Source organism: Lissotriton vulgaris, chromosome 10, assembly GCF_964263255.1.
Source record: "Lissotriton vulgaris chromosome 10, aLisVul1.2, whole genome shotgun sequence".
Classification (NCBI taxonomy): domain Eukaryota; kingdom Metazoa; phylum Chordata; class Amphibia; order Caudata; family Salamandridae; genus Lissotriton; species Lissotriton vulgaris.
In genome coordinates this window covers 433,160,075-433,181,924 of record NC_141698.1, presented here as the reverse complement: position 1 = coordinate 433,181,924, position 21,850 = coordinate 433,160,075, and the positions used below count along the sequence as shown (strand labels likewise).

General features: G+C 44.9%; 1 protein-coding gene across 2 annotated transcripts in view; it reads right to left on the bottom strand.

The window, feature by feature from the left end:
* LOC147685366 (ankyrin repeat and fibronectin type-III domain-containing protein 1-like) overlaps positions 1 to 21,850 on the bottom strand; it is a 3,163,580-nt gene that overhangs the window by 600,264 nt on the left and 2,541,466 nt on the right. The gene's annotated exons all lie outside the window — the stretch shown is intronic.

The following is a 21,850-nucleotide window of genomic DNA, read 5'->3' as shown; positions in this document are numbered from 1 at the left end:
AACTTACCTATTATAAGGGAATGTAAGAAGTTACTTTATTCATATCACAAACATAAACCAATGAACATACCTTAGTGATTGAAGACAAGCTCTCATATACAAATTGCAAATATGTTTGACATTCCAGGATATACTGCATTTTTTTCAAATTTTTAAAAAAGTTAGGGCACGTGCCATTTCACAGCAACACACTCTACTCATGTGGGGCCATTTGAAAATGTTTCCCAACTCGATAGAGCAACACAGACTCTTCCCTTCTTTGGCAATCCAGAGTAAATACATTCATGCATTAATGAACTCAAACTGTTAGAGGATATCATGAGATCTGAGTGCCTATTTGCCCCCCACCCCCAGTGCATTAAACATAATTGTAGGCATCGCCTTTCCCTCAACTGCCTGTAAGTCATACAACGTGTTCCTACCTCCATCAACTTTTACACTATCTGAATGGTGACATAAATGAACCCATTGACTGAATTATACAAATCTCCTCTAATTTTGGTCTTCTCTGTGGCCTGAGTAACTAACTGAATACGACTGAAAAGCTCTGTTGAAGGCTCCATGTAGGAAGGAACCACACAAGCCAAAACGTTGATGACCTTTTAGAAGAGCTTGTAGTCAATGAAGAGGTTCAAGAAATATTGCATATGTTACATGTCAGTAGACATTTAATGGAAGAATACTGCTTGCGCTCTCACATATTTGGTCGTTTTGATTTTAAAAGGTTGATCATTTCTCCCCTTTGCTTTCTGCCTACAACAATAGGCATTTCATTTAGGGTTTCTTTCATTCTGTCCACCAAATGCCTTGTTCTGCGCTTGCACATGTTTTCCAAACCATTATACATTTTTGTAGTTTTTCAAATTTTCCTTAAAGCTTTTGAGTTAAATCCCACACCAAGTGCATACTGTGTTATTGATGTTGAGAAGCAGCACACAGGTAGCATAATGATCATTTTGACTAACACTTCTCATTTCACTAACACATCCTACAGAAAGTGTCCCTCATCAGAATGAGCTGTGCGCAGGCTCAACTAGAATCTAGGTGAACTAGAACATTATTTAAGTTTTGCTAATACATGTTTAATTCAATTTTCTTCATTTTAAGTACAAAATTGGTATGACAAGTGGAAGTGTCTTTGCAGTCATTTTGTGCTGTGCTACAACTGCCTCTATTTATTATTTAGAAAGCTAAATGTCAAGAGTGAAATCCCAAAGAAGATCCCAAAACATCAGTCCGTGTCTAAATCGATCTGGAAGTTACACTGACTGCCAGTAAGACAGGGAATTACTTTCAATGCTGTATGCACCACCACCTCACCACCCTTACTAATATGGCTACTTCACACAACAACCTGATTGTCTTGGGCGACTTCAACCTTTGGCCCAACGGCAGTCTAGACTCTGCACTCAACAATCTCCTACTTTCCTGTGAAGGAATAGGACTTTGCCAGCTAGTGAACAAACCCACACACTCAGCAGGGCACCGGCTTGATTTAATCTTTTCCTCCCCCCGGTTAGCACTTCTGAGCGATATCTTGCCGATGTGCTGGACCGACCATGCACTCATTAAATTTCATATAGCAGGCAGCAGATCCTGTAGACCGACACGTCACGGCCCTGTACCCCCGTACAGAGATTGGAAGGCCCTGGACAAACTCGGACTGAATGGTCCAGTATTTGAAGTGGCAGACTGCTTTTCCATTACTCAACCAGTGGAGGCGAACTACCTATCCCTTTGCACTAGGATTTCCAATACCTCGGAACGCCTCGTCCCTCTGAAAAAGGGCAAACCCCAGAGACGAGCACCGTCCCCATGGTTTGACGACTCTTTAAGAGCTCTCAAACTAGCATGCAGACAAGCAGAGAGAAAATGGAGGCAGGGTTATTCTGACACCCACAAAACTCTTTGGAAAGAATACCTCCGGGAGTACAAAACTGCCATCGCCCATAATAAGGCTAAACATTACTGCTCCATCATTACCAACGCCACTAACAGTTCTAAAAGTATTTTTCAGATACTCAAAAACCTAACTAACCCGGACTGTGTCACCTCCACACAGCCTCCCACCCAAGCCCTCTGTGACAACCTTGCAGTGTTTTTCATCAACAAAATAAATACCATTATTCACAACCTGAAAACCCCCCCATCCTCAGGTACTTCTAACACGCAGAGACCAGACACCAGCTCTCGAAACTCGCCGCCTCCTGGCTCTGTCCTTTTGGCTAGACTTCGGGAATTTCCCCCAATCCCGGCCTTCGAGTTTGAAAGACTGGCGCTTGGTATCACCTCGGGTTCCCCACTTGACCCCCTACCACCAAAAGTCTGGAAAAATTTTGGAAACAAACTTTTTGACACCTTGCGCCTAATATGTAATCAGTCTCTGCACAGTGGTTTTGTCCCAACTCCGTGGAAACAGGCATTGATTACCCCTCTCTTGAAGAAACCCTCCCTAAGTCCGGACTGTCTGTCTAATTACCGACCCATCTCCCTGCTGCCTTTCCCAGCGAAGGTCGCCGAACGTTGGGTCAGTTCTTGCCTGTCCGCCCATTTAGAACAAAACAACCTTCTCGATGATCACCAGTTCGGGTTCCGTCCTGCCCACGGCACCGAAACAGCAGTCTTGACAGCCATGGAGGATCTTCGCATGCGTGCAGACAGGGGTCAGCCAGTGGCGCTGATACTGTTGGACCTGTCTGCCGCATTCGACACGGTCAACCATGGTATGTTGCTGCAGAGACTTGGTGAAGTGGGAGTGGAAGGCACTGCACTGCTCTGGTTCCACTCCTACCTTCGGGACAGAAGACAGGCTGTCTCTCTTCCCCCATTCCAATCCACCTTTGCACCAGTACCCCAGGGAGTCCCTCAGGGCTCCTCCATCAGCCCCATCCTTTTCAATGTGTACCTCATCCCGCTAATTCAGCTAATCCAATCCTTTGGGATCAAAACAATAAACTACGCGGATGACACGCAGCTCATTCTCTCCTGGGAAGGTGAAGATGCCACTCCTTTCTCCACCTTCCATGACTGTTTAAGAGAGACGGCTGGATGGCTACACAGAAACTCCCTCCAGTTTAACTCTGCAAAAACGGAGGTCCTGTTTTGTTCAGGCACCAAGATACCCCGCCAGTTTCCGACCGAATTCTGGCCCCCAGAGTTTAGAGACAAACCCCTGCCAGTTCCCTCGGTTCGCAACCTGGGAGCCATGCTTGACAATAAGTTAAGTATGGAAACCCAGGTGACGAAAACTGTGGGGATCTGCACAGCGCTGCTTCGCTCACTGCGGAAAATCATGCCTCTCCTCCCGGCACAAGCCAGGGCGTCGATAGTCAGGTGTACGATACTTAGTCGCCTTGACTATTGTAACGCCCTGCTCCTGGAGTCTCCAGTCACGCTGATGGATCGACTACAACGAATTCAATCGGCCGCCGCCAAGCTGGCTCTTGGATGGACGAGGAGGGCATCGGCCACAGCAGCTCTGGCTGAGCTACACTGGCTACCCCTAAAACAACGAGTGGCCTTCAAGTCCCTCTGCATTGTCTTTAAGGCTCTGCATGGACATGGACCTAAACCTTTGCAAGCCCTGTTTAGGTGGTACACTCCTGCCAGAGACCTACGCTCATCCTCGGCCTGTCTGGTAAAGGTACCAAGATTTAACAAAACCAGAACAGGGGGAAGGTCCTTCATGGTTGCAGCGGCCAAGCTGTGGAACAGCTTGCCCACGGACATACGTCAGACTCCCCAGCTACTTCCATTCAGGAGACGTATTAAGACCTGGCTTTTCCCCCAATAATAATAATAATAACTGCCCGTCTGACTGTTCCCCCGGTTATTCGTTTCACAGAGTACTCTCCAGCGCCAGGAAGCCTGCAAGGTATCAGTGCGCTCTACAAATTCTCAAAATAAATAAATAAATAATGCACCACCTATAAAGCATTGCACAACCATGGTCCAGGTTTTCTTAAAAATTGTTTCAGCTGGTACATCCCAGGTAGAACACTACGGTCCACAACAGCTAGAGGTACAGTAGTCCCCAGGATTAAAAGATCTTCCTGGGGTGGAAGAAGTTTTGTACTTGGAGCAGCAAAGGCTTGGAACTCTCTTCCCCTGCAAATTAGAGCCATGCCAAATCTCCTGATGTTTAGGAAGGCTTTAAAAACCTGGGTTTCCCCCCTTCTTAGTTCTTCTTGGCAGTGCCAAAGCTAGTGCCAAGGCGCCTTCGGGCAATCGAGGAGTGCACTTATAAATTCCATTAACATTACATAACAAAGAAAGACAAAGCTAAGCTAACACCAAGAATCAATATATGTTTTGAATAATAATTGAGTCAAATTTAGAATTTACAAGATCAAGACAATGCAGAACATTGGTGGATAGTGAAGGTATGATGAACGAATGAGAAAAATGAACGAAGAAATGTTTTTGCAGACTTCACATTCAGACAGAGCATAGTAATAAGTGGACTGTTAAAAATGTGTGTTGTGTTTTTATTAAAACTTCTAAGGTTGCCCGTGTTCCCATCTGGATGGGACCCGACATGGCATTTCATGCTGAATAGTTCCAATTGGGGAACAGTACCAAGACTGATATGCTTATGGAAGGGCTCTTTCTAAGCACAGAGGGCAGAAAAAGATGTGATGGAATGCTGCCGAGAGAAATCGATTGTGGCTGAGAAGAAAACAAGCATTTACAATGCAATAGGTCTCGCAATGACATTATTATGAGCTATTGACATTGTAAATGGCAATGCCTTTCACAAAATTAAAAGGCATTGTTATTTACAATACCAAAAGCAACACTTATTGCATTGCATAGCTTGTTGTCCGTGAAGACGGCGTTGCGCTTATTAAAGTGAAAGAAAAAGTGTGTGTTGAGGCAGAGAGAGAAGAAGAAATGACGAGACATGTGAGATGGGGAAATAAGGCACAGAGAAGATAGTACGAGGAACGCATCACTGTGCAGTGAGACTCTATTCTTAACTAAGGCCACACCTCAGCTAACAAACGCTGCAGACCCAATCGAGAAGGTATTGGCGCCTAAAACGCTCTACTCAGAAAGAGCATTAAGTGAGTGAGTGTACCTGTGTGTGGATGAGTACCTGCATGTCTGTAAGGGAGTCTGCCTATACCTGTGTGCTAGTGTCTGGGAGTGTGTGAGTGAGGGTGGGTGAGTGTGCCTGTCTGAATGAGTGAGTCTGTGTGTATTTGGGTAAATATCTGTGAGTGCACATGCTTGCGGGGAGTGTGAGGAGGCACATGTGTGTGGCTGTGAATAAGCTGGTATGTGAATGTGCCTGTGGGAGTGTATGTCTGTGTGTGGGATCGTGGGTGTGGATGTGAGTGTGTGTGGATGTGAGGGTAAGCGAGAGAGTCTACATAAGGGAGTGGATCCTGTTCACATGCCTTCTTGTCACAAAAGCTGCTGTGTGTGTGTCTTGCATTATTGCCGCTGGAATGAGAACACGAGTGCCCAAGACCCCTTATATTACAGTCTGAGAAATACATAGGATGAGAGTTGTCAGGATTCCTGTGAATTATTTAAAAAGCTGCACTGATGCTTGACTGAAAACTCCTGCTCTCAGGAAGGTTGGATTTAGAGGCACATTACCCCGCATGATGCTAGTAAAACTTTCTTGTGTTTCCAAAAGCTATGGTCCCGTTAGTTCACAAGGGAGGATATATTGTTTAGTTATTCTGGAATAGTTACATTAATTATTTTGTCATTTGTTCAGCAAAGAAATAAATCAAAACCAAAAGCCCGAACTCCCAAGCACCCACAAGCCAGCTTCTGTGACTTGCCTCTTGCCTTCGAGTGCAACAAGTCAATGTGTATTAATTGTTTGTGTGTATGTAAGTACATATGTTTTAAAGTAGCATTATGTACCGAACATTGCATTCCATCTGAAGAAGGGCTCCCTGGGACTTGGAAAGCTTGGGCATTAGATTGTGTGCACGTAAAGTAAAGACGTAAGAGGAGCAGATAAGTGGTGATTTCAACCACACCATGCGGATCGAGGACGCAGCTCTGGGGATCCGGTCAGCAGAATAGAAACCAGGAAGGGCAGCGCAACCCCCCCGTAGGCTGCCCATCGGCTCCTAACTCGGTCTGCGGGGGCACAGCCGCCTTCTGCTCCAGAGTTAGCCCACGGGGACAAGCACTCAAAGCACCCACCAGCAGGGGCTGGGACAAGCCCCGAGTCCTGAGGCCGCGACTTTCCTCTTTGCTGCGTCTCCACCGGAACCAGACCGCAGCATTCTATTTTCGATTAGCAGCAACAGTGCTGTCGTTTTTCAACAGGAGTGTAGAATTAGTGCCTTATACAAGTAGCGTGGCGTGCACAATCCCGGGCGGAAGTCAGGCAGGCCGGGGGCGGGACGTCAAGACACACCGGAAGCCAAGGCGGGAGCCTACCCAGCACTCGGACGTGTCTGCAGGAGGAGAAGGGCGGCTGGCGCTAGCGGGGCTCCCGTGAGGTGAGAGAGCCCCGCACCGAAGGAAGAGACCGCCGCTGCCTGCAACGAGCCCTCGCATGGAGAGCTGGAGACGAGTACCGGTGAGTGGGGGCCTTTGCTGAGATGCGAGGGTGGGGGGCATGTCTGTGTGCGCGTGCAGCGGCGGGGGCTCTGTACGTGTGTGAGCGTGCGTGTGTGTATGTGTCTTGGAGTCTGTGTGTATGCGTGTGTGTTTAAAAGAGGCCGATGACTGTGGGGGGGGGAGGGGGTGTGTGTGAGCGAGCAAGTGCCTGTCTGTGTGTGTATGTGCATGCATGTGTGCATGTGTGCGAACTTCAAGAAATCAGAGCCCGGGGATGTGCACGGCGCGGGAATTGCTGAGAATGTGGACGGAGCCGATGTGCGCGTTCACGCAGGCAAATCCAGCAGCAGAAGCGCGTGCCACCCTCCTGTCCCTAATTCCCCCGAGACGGACGGCTATACATCTCTAGCTGGACGCATCCTTCGGATGCTACTCCAGCGAGACCTAAAAAGTGTGACTGATATTCCCAGCCAAAGGTCCCTGATCGGTATGTCAGAGGACTCTGATTATATTTCACTGATAGGATAGGTCTCACCTTCTTGCTTGTTGCAGTTGACACCAAAACTGTAACGGTTACAGGTATGCCTAGAGGTGGGCCCTGTGTTGATTGTGCCACGGGACTCAATCAATACATCATTGATGATGCCCATGCAGGCTGAAACCAGTCTGGCGTTTTTCGTGTTACCGTCTGGAGGGGACCAGGCCTGTCAGTTTGGACTGGACTGTTACTATTAAAGCAGAACTAAGACTGAATTGCATATGATAGGTCTCTGTCTCAAGTGGCGTAAATGGTAAAAAAAACAGACGGACTGGAGTGTGGCTTGAGGAATCAAGAGTGGCTAGGGTTAATTCAAGCACTCTCTCCATCACCTTGTTGTTTGCTGCAAGTTATATAAGTAAACTCAAGATTCCCAGCACTACAAGACCTGAAGCCAATTCCAGACTTGATTTTGTGGGAATGTAGCAATTTTTGCACCTTTATAAAAAATACAAATTTTTACACGTCATTTCAGAAAAATGATCAGTGTAGTCGCCAAAGATCACTTTTTCACAAAACAAGATACAATTCTTATAAATAATTGATAACTGAGAAGTACATTCCCCTTACTCCCCTGCAAAGAAAGGTTTGCAAATATAAAGTTAAAACAGGTGCATTTTTCAAGTGTTTTGGCTGGAATTTGGTGAACAGCAGATCAACTTTTAGAAACAATAAAGGACAGTTTAGGTTTGCGAGAATAGGCATCCGACTGTACCAGATACCCTACCCCAGCTTTTCTGCATTGTTGCCTTATGGCTCAGTTTGAGGAGTGCATACTTTAAGTGTTTCAGAAACTACCAATACCTTATTCCCCTGAGACACAGGAGATACACGAAACAGGTACAAAAGGGGGTGGTGATGGATGGAGCATCTGAATCAATCAAACACTCACACCCAGTCAAAAGATCTGGGTTTAATCCATCACCGTTCTTTAGCCCACTCTGCTGGACTGCTCCCATGAGGCACAGGGTCAGACTGATTTGCATATAGCCATGTCTGAACTGGGGTGGCAGAGTGGGCTAAAGAACGGTGATGGATTAAACCCAGATCTTTTGACTGGGTGCGAGTGTTTGATTGATTCAGATGCTCCGTCCATCACCACCCCCTTTTGTACCACACACGAAACAGGTGTCACCACTCGGTAGACTCAATGGTGCACCCTTTGATCCTATAGCCTAAGGTCTTGACTGATGGCTGCATCTATACAGCTAACAACAACACAAAAGTCCCTATATTCTAAAAAAAGGAGCGTCATAAGGCTATCCCATGACCAAGTATTAGTTCTGCAGTAAGGATACTGAAATGGCAGTAGTTCTGAGGTGGCTACCAGATACAATTTACACAAATATAGCACTCAGATTTTCACAAAAAAGTTTTTCACACAGGATATGTATCAGATACAACACTTATATAAGAAAATTTAAAAACAGTTTATTTGATCCATGGATTGATCAACATACATTAAAATCAGTTTGTTAGGACAACCTCCCTGAGTGGGTTACAATCTATTACATGCATATAAAAATACTATATTTTTTAAAACACTATTTTTTAAATGTTCTTATATAAGTGTTGGATCTGATAAAGGGACTTTTGTGTTGTTGTTAGCTTTGTACCCCGTCCCTTTGTTTTCACATTGGGGTAACTCCCTTTTTTGAGTTGCACTATACAGCATCAGTATAACTTGGGTGCAGTAGCTGAACTAATGGCAATGTTCATGGACACTGTATGACTTTAGTTGCAGAAATGATCATTAACATTGGTACAAATACAAATGGAAGGTGATCACTATAATCGTTGGTACACATATCAGTAGGGACACCTGTATTCAATCACAAATATCTATTTTTTTTTTAAATGTGTGCAAGATGCTGGGTGGATCCTATCTAGAGAAACAGCAAAGACAGGCCCTCCCCTCTCCTTCTGTTCCATAATCGGACATTCTGTGGTATAAAAGGTTTTGCTCTAGCACAGCCCCCTAGGGGCACCCCTCTAAAGGACCTCATTTAGGATCATCTGGTGCAAGAGATCCTGGGAGGAAATCAAATCTGTTCTATCCAGAATCTTCTAAGAGGAGTGGAAACCCGTCTAAACCTTATTGGTTGGGTTTTTAACCTGTAAAGAAGAACTTGAACTGATTGTCCAAGTGCAGTAAACTGCGAATTTAAGCTAGAACCCCGGTCCAGCAATTTAACGGCTAGGGCGTTCGACCTGGAATCTGGGGAACCGGGTAAGAGTCTCGGCAAGGACGCGCAACGTCCTGTGATTCTGGGCAAATCACTTAATCTCCCTGTGCCTAACAAAAAATGAATGTGTCCCTATGTAACACAACTGGTGCTCATGTAAAGCGCTCTGATACCTGACACCTTCGGGTCAAGTTTGTGCTATATACAACTTCGTAAAAAAAATACTCACCTGCTTGGAGTCCGCTGTTCCTCTCTTCCTAAATGCTGCGACAAAGTGCTACCCCTTTCCTCAATACTACACTAAACCTGATAGATACCTTGATGTGTAAAAGCACCCCATCGGGCGATAGAGGCGGTAAAAGACACAATAGCGCACCAAGACACCCTCTCCAACCCTCACAAACCACCAGAGATGATCTGAGTTATAGCTCAGCATGATGATCACATAATGTGCTACCTATGCACATGTTTTACTTGCCCATCACCACCCTCAGAAGCATGGATGTTGCAAGAAGTGTCCCAAACAACACATCTGTGTCTGTAGACGCTTGTTGGCGGGGATCCAGCTCCCTGTGGGTTTGCTCGCTAGTTGGATTCAGAGGTTGAAGGTCATCCAATGTCCTAGCATGTGCCCTTGTGAGGTAGAGCCCCAATTCCTAGACAGGATTACACCCTTGTGTAACTCCCCTCTGCAAAAAAGATCTCCCACACCCATTCTCCCTAGACGTCAAGCCGTTGTACCGTTAACATGTTAGATGTATTCAACTTTAAATGTCCTCTGAAATCCCTAACACTGAGGCAGAAGACTAAACAGGTTCCCATGAAATAATCATTATAAATGTGAACAAAGAAGGTCTTAATTTTAATCTATTAGAGTATTGTATTTCCATGTAGGTCGAATTTATCGGATTGTGTGTTTTTAGATTTCCTTGTGACTGTTAACAGTAAAACAGGCATTGCACATCTTGGAGAGAGGTTTTCAACTTCCCAATCACAAGAACGGAATAATTCACAATTTATCAGGAAACACAACGAACACTTAGCAGCTACTTAACAGAAATCGTCATGGAATCCCTCTAAATTACCTGCATCATAAAGGATCATCAGTAGGATGAATGACTGAAAATCTTGGTCAAAAGTCCCAAACCAGATGCCAAATGCCACTAAAACATCATGCTTCAACGTTGTCCAACTCATCAGGTAAGAATCCTGAAACTACATGCTTTGTGGTTGCACAAATCATTGAGCTAGTTCCTAACGAGGATGTCCCCCACACACACGATGAACCCCTAGCCCTTCAGGAATACTGATGTTTGTTTTTCAGAAAGAAACCTCTGCTTTGGTGCTTTGTTTCGGTAAAACAGTTAAAAGGTTAGTTGTCCACCATGACATGCCGTGCACTGTGGCATTGAGCATTTTTATGAAAGATACCCCCGCGTTGGCAGTAGCCCTCTAGGTACACCATACCAACTATGGGGGGAGCCCTCTGCTGGGATGGCGACGATGGGGCCTTTGCTGCTCAAGCAGCTTGTAGGGCAACTCAGCAGTGCCTGAATGAGGCTCCCTGCCAGCACAGGAAGCTAATGCCTGGTATGTAAGACCATGCTGGGGAAGGGCCCACTCTACCTTAGGCAGAACTTGTGGCCATACATCCTGGCTCGATCAGCTTAGATCGAGCAATCTATTGCTACTATACCCCAAACGCATCAGAATGACTAGGTTTGGAAGCTGTGCCTTTATATTTCTGGCCTCTCATCATTGGAATCAGCTACCTTTAGCCGTTCGAGCATGCTCGGACCTCACCACATTAAAAAAACTTTTGAAAACATGGCTATTCACTCAGTAAGCTCTCACTCTCTGTCTGCTCCCACACTGCAAAGGCACCTAGAGATCCCTTCAGGGATGATTTGTGCACCTAACAAGTGGAATAAATAAAAAGATAAATAAGCCATCAGACTCAATGCCACATATTTTTCAGCTTCCACTTCCCTTACGCCATCACAAATTAACTTTGCCAAAAATAGCACATAAGATAATCAGAGTTTTAGGCTTTGAGGGTTCCAAGTTAGCTCATAATTCTCTCGAAATATCTGGTTTAGTGTTGTGCAAACCACGTCATATCGTAACATAAATTTCATCGTTGATATATTTCAAACCACAATTAGCTTCCCAGCTCTCTCAACCCTGATCCTTCCACTCAATCTAAAACTTGGCCATTTTGTTGTGGTGCAACCAGGGCCAGACTGGCCGTAGCAGGTATCGGGCGTTTGCTCTGGAGGCTGGAAGGTTGGGGGCCGGTTTTGCATTAGTGGTGGCCAGTTTTGTTACTGGTGGCCGATAGGGGCCGCCTTTGCAGCAGCGCTGCAATATTGGCTCCCATTAACGAAAGCAGCAGTGCTTGGGGCCACTTATGTTAGGCAGCAGTGCTTCACGCTTGCCCCCCCCAACTCTAGGGATAGGGGCTGGTCCGACAAAATTGCCAGGGCAGCTTTGGGTTCCCAGTCCGACCCTCGGTGCAATGTACCATCAAGTCAACAAATAAAAATGGAAGTCTGCAGCTAGTTACTGCTAGGTCACAGCAGCCAGTAGCTGTCACAGGCTCTTCATCGGCTATAGTCTACAAGCATCAGTTGCTGCCCACCATCTTCTCTTCTATGTAAGCAAACTCTGCAGAAGCCTGGCACCTCGGCCTACTCCCTGGTGTCCGCTTGACTGCAACTAGTGTAGAGTGTCCTGGGAGAACCACAGGCCACGCTTCACAGCTAAGATGAAGCATCAACCAAGGTGGCCTTTCTCTTTTGCCTATGGTAGGAAGCTACACCTGAAAAGGTGACAGAGTATATGTAAAGAAAAGAGGGCAGTAAAGTGCTTAAGTGTCAAATTTTCAGGGGTTGAGATATTAAGATTATTTTCACGACAGGGAGTTGGCAGCGTCGAGGGATGTGATCTTCAAGAAAGCAGTGGGGAAGGCTTGTTTCTAGACCTCAGGAATACAACCGGTCGAGGTGGCGGAGAAGGGGTAAATTGCGAGACAGGTATAGATCATGGTCAGCACAATGTAAGGCTAGCAAAGAGTTGGTGGCCTTTAACATCTTGCCATCAACTCAACACTGTATTCATTAACTGACTTTTATGTACTGGCCAATTGCAGATGTATCAAAGTGAATCTTGTATTCTTGTTAAAATAACCTATAACTGATATAAGTGCCTCTATAACATAAAGTATTCATATATGAGATGATACTTCCTGAAAACACGAAGAGTAAACAAGAATTAAACAGGTTGTGTATTAATGTATCATAAAGCTTTCACATCAGCCATGCGTGATTATATAGAAGTTGTCCTTCAGGTGAATTTGGTAAAAACTCGACACAAATTTTACTTTTTCCCTGAAAATTAAATTTAGAACCAATGCATACATACAGAATAAAAAATATATATCTTCTTTGTTAAACAGTAAGAGTATATTCACAGGGTAATGGGGACACTGGCAAGCTAAACTAGGATAGATGTGGAAGGCTGTTTCACTGGTTGCTAAGGCAACAAAAACCTGCATGGAGACAACAGCTTACAAAAGAAGCAGTTACAGCCCCCGTGGGACGAAAGATGGAAGGAGGTGTCTATTCCCCGGCAGCGGGGAGTCTTACCCTGTACTCAAGGGTAACCACAGAGGAGCTCAGGAACTTCACTTTATTATATATGTATTTATGTATTTAAACGTGATTTATAAAGCACAACGTGCCGCACAGCTGGTACAAAGTGCTGTGAGGTAGAGGAGGAGGGACTGGAGAGAGAAAAGAAGAAAAAGGAGACTTGCAAGGAGCTACATCCAAAGGAAGGCAGCAATGAAAGTGGGGTCAGGTTCGATATACACTGCTGAAGCAGAACATCCCAGAAGCACATTGGACAGCATATTGTTGTGTTGGCACAGCGTGAAATGGTGTAAATGATGTTGACAAATGGTGTTTCTATTTCATTGAAAGCAGCTCATTTTGCCCACTAACGAATCAACAGATTAGGTAGTGTACCACCAGGTTTGTACAAACAGAAGCCACCTTAAAAAGATGGCCTTTACCTAAAAACAAAACCAGTAACTTCCTTTTAGCCACTTGCATGCACAGCCAAATTTTCTAAAACTGTGCAAGAGCCATCCAAGGCCAAATCCCCAAGGCACAACGAAAACCATGCATGATGTGGTTAGGTATGGAAAATCATGTCATATCTTGCTTCGCTTTTCTATTCAAGTGTCTTTGCTGGCCCAGTATGTATGTATGTATGTATGTATGTATGTGCATGGATGTGTGTATGTGTGTATGTGTATGTATGTATGTGTCTGTATGTAAATATGTATGTATGTGTTTAGTACAGAGTTCAAATCACCACCCCTGATTCCCAGGGTAACCTTTTTCAATACCACCCACTTGATTGATTCGGGTCGGTGTTCTAGTGCCTGAAAATGGTCTACAGTGCCCTCACTGTGCCACATCTGATCGATCGTGGGAATCAGGGGTGGTGATCTGAACTCTGTACTAAATGTGAGCGAGTGCAAATGGATGCACACTTTGGACACTGTCCAGAATGGTCTGAACGAACTAGACGCTACAAATGCACAATTATCATGGCTTAATAATGAATAAGCCCACTGCAAATCCCTTTTCTAGACTATACGCTAAATCGATGTCACCAAAAACAGCAAAAGGCCTGCTACCTTTGGTATAATGAGGAGAAACTGGGGGGAGGCTTGGGCCCTGTCACTGACCGGCCTAGGCCACTAGCAATTTGAACAACAAAACAATGACCGGGCAGTATTCGTTCTGCAAAAATATTTTATAAAAAAATAAGTCAATCAATACAAATGGTTGTCCAACCCAGTGATTCATTACATTAGGGTTGTGTACTTTGACGCTAAACGAATACTGCCCGGTCATTGTTTTGTTGTTCAAATTACCTTTGTTATAATAACAGCTATGTCGATGTCACCAAAAACAGCACAAGGCCTGCTATCTTTGTAATAACATTATGCATAGCCGCATTTGCTTTAAGACTGCTTTTTTTCCAACTTATTTTGGATTTTCTTAACTTACGGAAATTGTTTCTTCACAATTGTATTTTTCTACGTATACTGTCTGTAGTATCCAACTGTTAATATAAATGCACTGCTTCCGAGCAGAACCTACTCACGGTCAAACTCCTTCACTATGTTTAAAAGCAAGCCTCTAGCTATAATGTTTTTCTCTTTAATTGCCACTGTAAAATGCTTTAGATCTGCATGTACTGACCAACACGCTGTTCAGTGTAAGTAGGGTTCTCAAAAACCCTCCATCAGACAGTAGATGTCAGTCTCTGCTCTATTTGACATATGAGAAATGATGGCTGATGCACTCGCTGTCCTCAATAGATATATGCATGATAAATTCGATCTGGGCACCTTTGGAACTCTCAAGCAATCATTATGAATGCCCACTTCTTTGTGCACGACCTGGGGCATTTAGAGTACTATACTGCCCCAGAGTCACTGAATAGTATTAACCGGAAGGAGTTTAAAGCAATCTGCATGGCCCACCAGGAAGCAAACAGGTTGGTAATGGAGATTAATAAACCTGCGGTCATCCAACACCAATTGAATGTAATTAATTATGATATCCAACCGTATGTATGCTGTCTGGGGGGGTATGACAGGTATGTTTTAACGCGTTGTAGGTTTGGGACCTTTCACCGATTAATTTGTTACCCTGAAATGAACACTAGGAGAATTATGTCTTTTTCCTTGTGACGGTCTCTCCCCACAAACAATTCATGTGATTTTATTTTGCAAATTATATGTCAAGGAAAGAACCAGATGGATCTTGCCTTTGTTACTATCAGGGGAATGTATACAATGTCGACTGGCCTTTCTATATTTACAACAATTAGACAATGATTACTGTATTGGAGGTATGGCAGGTTTCTTGAAAAGCATACTGAGAGTAAGGAAAAGGAAAAATGTCTAATACTGTCCGAAAGTAGAAACAGAATATTTTACATTTCGTAGGACTGTCTCCTTTACTGTATTACACCAATAATATGCTTTGACTAAGCCTAGCTGAACATATTTAATTACTAGAACTATGTACATATGTATTTAGACAATTCTATGAGATGATGATTTTAAATACTATAACTGCGCACATTTGTATTTTTAAGATGATTTCATGAAATGTTTATATATGTTTTATTTTACCTGTTTAGACTAAAATCGAATAAAGCTCTTTTTGATTTGAAAAAAAGAATGCCCAGTTTTCAAGTCATATAGCTCTTCACAATATGGATAAGGTTTTACATTATCATCATGCGTATTCCCGTAGCCAAGGTTAGAATCCTTCTTTCAAGGATCCCATCTGAATTGACAAACATTTTTCGGCTACCCATGCCTTGCTCCTCAGCCCGGAGCCTTTCTGTTAAACAACGGTCGGCATCTAGCGACTGCTCACGGTGCGCAGGTCTCATGCACGTTACAGGGCACGTGTATATCCAGACAACGGTTCCCGGCCCTGACTGCCATTTTCCCAATTCATACAGCGGTAACATGTACATGCTCCTCAAGATGCAAGCCAAATCCTCCCTTGATGTTTAGATTTTGGGCTTTTTATATTTTATATTGTTCAAGATTTATTTGGAATCCCGTGCAGTATACCTTTGTTGTTAATTATGGAAATGCTTAAGGGAAGGGCTTCCCGCCCAAGAGTGAATGTTTTACGTGTTATCACGGGCAGGCAATCCCAAAGTCTCACCGACCAGGGGCCGAGTGATGGGTGCACGCATATCCGCAGGGTGATTTTACCACTGCACCTGCAGGATCAATCTTTCTCCACCTCTCTCCTGTTAGTCTCGTATGACATCATTGTTTATACATTACTTTGTGGGTGCTTTCACCTCTAACGTTTTATATGCCATATAACCTGGGGTTTTACATCAAGCCTTACTTGGAACAGACGTCCAGGTTCCTGAATGTTTTCTGAGATCCTGTTACGTTCCGATTTGTTCTATAACCTTGCTCTATTTATTTATTTTATTTATTTATTTGCTTATATAGCGCTGGACTCGACCCCCAAAGGGGTATCTCCGCGCTTGATTCGCTGATGGTGCCAGATTCGGTGCCTTTAGTAGGTGTAAATAGGGAGCTATCAGGTACATGCATCAATCTCGGCATTTGCGATTCCTTAATTGCGATTTTTAAGGAATCGCAATTAAGGAATCGCAAATGCCTATGCATTAAGAAATCGCTAAATAAATTGAGATTTTTAAAATTCCTTAATTGTGATTAGCATTTTGCGAATCGCAATTAAGGAATCCCTTTCCATTCATTTCTATGGGCCTAGAGGCCCATAAGAATGAATGGGAAGACAATCTCAATTTGCGATTCGCAATTAGCGAATCGCAAATTGAGATTGCGATTTCAAGGGTGCAGGGGTGTCCAAAGGACACCCTGTTGCACCCCTGAAATCATACAATGCACATATGTTGTGTACACACATGCCCTAAGGGCATGTGTGTGCACAACATGAAAGTAACAAAAATGCACAAATTGGCATATTTCTAACATTTCGCAAAATTATCATGAGGTCCAACCTCATGGTAATTTTTTCTCTCTAATTGCGATATCGCAATTTTTTTCAGTTTCATGCATTGCTTTTAAGGAATCGCAAAATTGCGATTCCTTAAAAGCAATCGCACTTTAATTAATCGCAAAAATAGCGATTTCTTCACTGTTAGGATGATGCATCCCAAATAGTGATTTGGGAATCGCAAACGGACGAATTTTGCGATTCGCACCGTTTGCGATTCCTAAATCGCTTGATGCATGTGCCTGTATGTCTCACAGAAGAGATATGTCTTGAGTGCTTTCCGGAATGATAGAAGATTGGCATATTGTCTCATACCGATATGGAGTTTATTCCAGATGGAGGGTCCTATGTATGAAAGTGCTCGGCCGCCCTGCCCGGCCTTCTTAATGGGGGGAATTTTTAGTAAGGATTGATTGCTTGAACGCAAGAGACGTTCCGGTTTATGGATTTGGAATTTCTGAGTCAGGTATTGGGGGCCTGATCCATAAAGGCTTTTATGTATGATGCAGCAAATCTTGAAGTTGATTCGCTGACGTATGGGCAACCAATGGAGCTGTTCCAGTAGGGGCCTAGATGGTGTTCTCGATGGGACATTGAGGACCAGCCTGGCCGCAGTGTTTTGGGCCACTTGAAGACGGTTGAGCACGTATTCATTTGCTGAGATGAAAAGACCATTGCAATAGTCCAATCGACTTATTACAAGGGCCAGGACAAGGGTCTTTCTATAAACGTCTGATAAGAAGGGAAAAACCCTTCTTAGGAGACCGATTGTCCGGAAACAGGATCCTGTCACTAAGTTCACATGTTCTTTTAGAACCAGGTCTTGATCCAGTCTTACTCCCAGATTTTTCACTGATTGCTTTGGGCAAGGGACGGGTCCTAGCTCTAAGCTCTATATCATGGGGATCAGTGTATCATGCAGGTCTCGTCCTCTATTAAGTAGTTTGTATTGTTCCTTCGGTGTCCCTTTCGAAATTTGGATATTTAGGCTGTTGTTTTTCACACAGGAGGTTACTTATCAACCCTTCATTGGATGTATGGAATTAACAACCTACCCACCAATGTATTGTGAGAACTCGTAGCCCGCATTCCTATTTTGTTTGGGGTCCACCTTCATATTTCTAAGTAAGTGCCTACAGCACCGGAGAGGGTTGCAGACACTTCCTCCCCTCCTCCTCTTGATCAAGCTGATACAGAAGGGGTCTAATGTATTTATTTCTCGTCTTCTCTGACCTTGGAGCCCAAGGGCCCACTATCTTACAGGCTGCGGCCTGAATACTCTTGCTGCATCTAATCGGTAACCATTTATCGCTTCCTTCCTTCTTTTTTACGAGTTATTCACCCCATCACTTGAGTAATGCTATATTTAATTGTTTTTAGGTGCCCCCTCCCCATTCCTCCAGTCTTTCGTCCTGATGAAGACCATAGGATAAGGATCAAATTACCTTTTATCAACATAGGGGTCGAAACGTCGATGATCTTGCACTAAAATTCAAGCATAGATGACAGAGATAAATTATCTGAGCCTATTATTTGCTATGTTTGTGATATACTAATTGGTCATTTTCTGGCTGGATAGGTTATTTCTTCATTTCATGTGTATATTACACACTGCCTTCCCTCTCTTTCAACTCTCACTAGCACTTTTCTTCCACTGAGCACTCTATTCCCTTCTACGAGCACCATTTCAATGAAATGTCAGACAATATTTTTGTCATGAATAATCATGTGATGACAAAGAGAATAAAATAACATGCATTTTAAATATACTATGGTGATGTCTCAATGACTCTAAATCAGGTATCATACTAATTTTGTATTGCACTGTGACCAACTTTTGTTGTACTCCATATTACCCGGGTCTGGTGGTATTTCGGGTTACCCCATTGTTACTTATCACATTTAACAAAACATTTGTTTTATTGAAATACCAGCACAAACATGGTGGTCTGATGACCCCACAGGCCACCATCTGTGTCATGGCATCCTACTGAGTAAGTTGTAATTTGTGATTTGCTTAATTATTATTCATGTGTTTGGTTGGATTGCGGCCCCTTTTGAATGGCAATTTTGTAAACCGAACTATTAGTCCACAGGTTGATTTGCAAAGTTTTACATTGGTCCCTAATGTACTGGAAATGTGCGACCAGTGTACAACGTGTGTTTTGTACATCAGGCCCAAAGTGAACTCATACTAAGGGTGGACTTCCAGATAAAGGGTTGTGTCACAAAGTTGTCCATTTGAGTGGTGACACTTTCAATTTTTTTTCCGAGTAAATGTATATGCTGCATTTTTTTTTTGTAACATCGTTTTTATTGCATCACCAAAATAATTTTACAAACATTTATTCCATGGTAGAATTAGAAAACATAGCAAGAAGACACATTATCAATTCTTCCCCCCCACCATGTCTGGCATGTCCCCAGAAAGAAGACTAATCTGCCATTGCGCTGAGTCCATACCTTGCTGCATAAATCAACGTCCAATATCATGTTTACAAGAAAAAGTGGGCTGCTTTTGTGATTTTCACCCCTCCCCCACCCCTAACAATCACCTTCCCCCACCACCTCAACAGTCCCGAACTCCCCCCCCCCCGTGGCAGTGCTGTGTAAAAAAAAAAAAAAGGATCCTAGTCAGAGTAAGGTCCAGTGTGTGTAAGAAGGTCCTATACATTCTCTAAGGTGTGTTCCTGGGTGTGTGAGCGGGGTCGGCTGCCATCAATTCCTCCTCCTCCTCATCCCCCTCGTCAGTATCCTCTCAGAGCGCCTGTACCATCATTTCCCAAGCTGTTGCCCTCTCCAAAGCCTTCTCATCATCCGTTCTCCTCGCCATCTGGTACCTCAAAGTACTTTCACACGCTGCCCACCGCAGACATTCACCATACCATCGCTTATACGTGGGTCCCGCTTTCGACTTCCAATTCCTCGTTATCTCCCGCTTCGCAAGGATTAACCCCAAGTCTATAAATCGGCTGGTATTTTTAGTTTTAGACGTGTGCGGAAACCAATGTAGGATCCCCACTGCCTTGGTGTACTGTATGTCCCTATCCGTAGCATTATTCAGAGCCCTCCCGATTTCCTGCCAGTAATCCCCCAAGACAGGGCAGTCCCACAGCATGTGACCCAAATCCGCCCCAACTGTGTTACACCTGGGACAAGCCGCTTGTTCCACCCCAAAGTATTGACGTATTTTCCCAGGCGTGAGGTACGCCCGATCAATAATGTAGAGGTGTATGAGCTGGAACCTGGCGTTCCTAGAGCTTTTCCGTGCCCGTTGTAGCAACTGACCCCAAGTTGCGTCAGGGATCTCCATTTGGAGGTCCAACTCCCACTTAGCCTTCAAAGCCGCTCGCGGCTGCAAGGCCTCCCGCAACATTCTGGAGTACAGACAGGTTACCGCCTTAAAGGTCCCGGCTGCCATCATCGTATATTGACACTCCATGGAGAACGCCGGTTCCTGCAAACCCTCCCCCCAGTGATCTTGCATAGCGCCTGTTACCGCCGCATGCAACAAGTAGTCGCCTCGCGGGAGATCGAACCGCTCTTGCAATTCCTGAAATGAGAGCAACACACCATCCTCGTACAAGTCGCCCAACATTTGAACCCCAGCCTCTTCCCAGCCCAGTAAACACGACCAGTCCCCTCCATGAGGGAGGGCTGTAACCATCCCCAGCGGAATTTCCGGAGCATACATAAGGCTGACCCCCGCTCGTTTGCGCGCCCGATTCCAGCAGAGCCGAAATGTCTGTTCCTCCACTGTCAAATCTCTAACCAAGAGCTTCTGATGCAGCGTGACATATGCCAGCACATGCCACAGGGTGCCCTCATCCCTAGCATGCTCCGGGCCTCGATATACCCGCGCGACCTCCTGAGTGAAAGCCTGCAGCTGAGCCGCCAGATAATATCCTTCAAAATCAGACACCGCCATACCTCCCTCATCCTTGGGCCGCAAGAGAGTGTCCAGCGCGATTCGTCGCCTTCCTGTGCCCCAGAGAAACGCTATGGTCAATGACCTCAGGCGTCGGAAAACGGAGCCCGGAATCCATACCGGAAGCGACCTAAAATAATATAACAGCCTGGGCAGAGCCACAATCTTAAGCAGGGAGACCCGACCAGCCAGTGACAGTGGAAGAGTGGACCAAAAATCCATACTCCCCCTCAGGGCAGCAATGCAACGGTTAATATTGCCATCCAGCATATCCGCTGGGGTATGGTAAATGTAAACGCCTAGATAATGCAGACAATGTGGTTCCCACCGGAGTTCCTGCGCCGTGAGAGGGCACGGCTCTCCTTGTCTCAGGGGGTATAGACAGGATTTGGGCCAATTGACCCTTAGGCCCGACAGTCGCCCGAACAGCTCCAGCAGACGTCTCGCCCCCAGTAGCTCTACTTCCGCATCAGCCAGGAACATTAGTAAGTCATCTGCATACAAGGAGATAAGATGCGGCCTGTCCCTGTACATCAGCCCCGCATAATGGCGGCCAGACCTGGCTTCCGCAGCAAAGGGTTCGATAGCCAAAGCAAACAGGAGGGGAGAGAGGGAGCACCCTTGCCTAGTGCCTCGTCGTACGGGGTACTGCTTCGAGATCAGGGAGCCAACCCTGACTCTAGCTGTGGCTTCCGTATACAGGACTTTGGTCCAGTTGATGTACCCATCCCCTAGCCCGAAACGCCTCATCACCTCGTACAGATAATCCCATTCAAGGCTATCAAAGGCCTTCTCGATGTCTATGGAGAGCACGAATGGAGTAGTGGCTTCCGACCAGTGGGCCCCCATCAATCTTGTAAGCCTGCGGATATTGTGGGTAGTGTTACGCGTAGGGATAAAGCCGCACTGATCTTTGTGAACCAGACCTGTCATGTGTGCCAGTAATCTATTTGCCAGGATTTTACTCAGGATCTTGTAGTCCGTCGTGAGCATGGACAATGGACGGGAGGATGAAAGGGCAGTGCCCTCTCTGCCAGGTTTTAATAATGGAATCATAAGG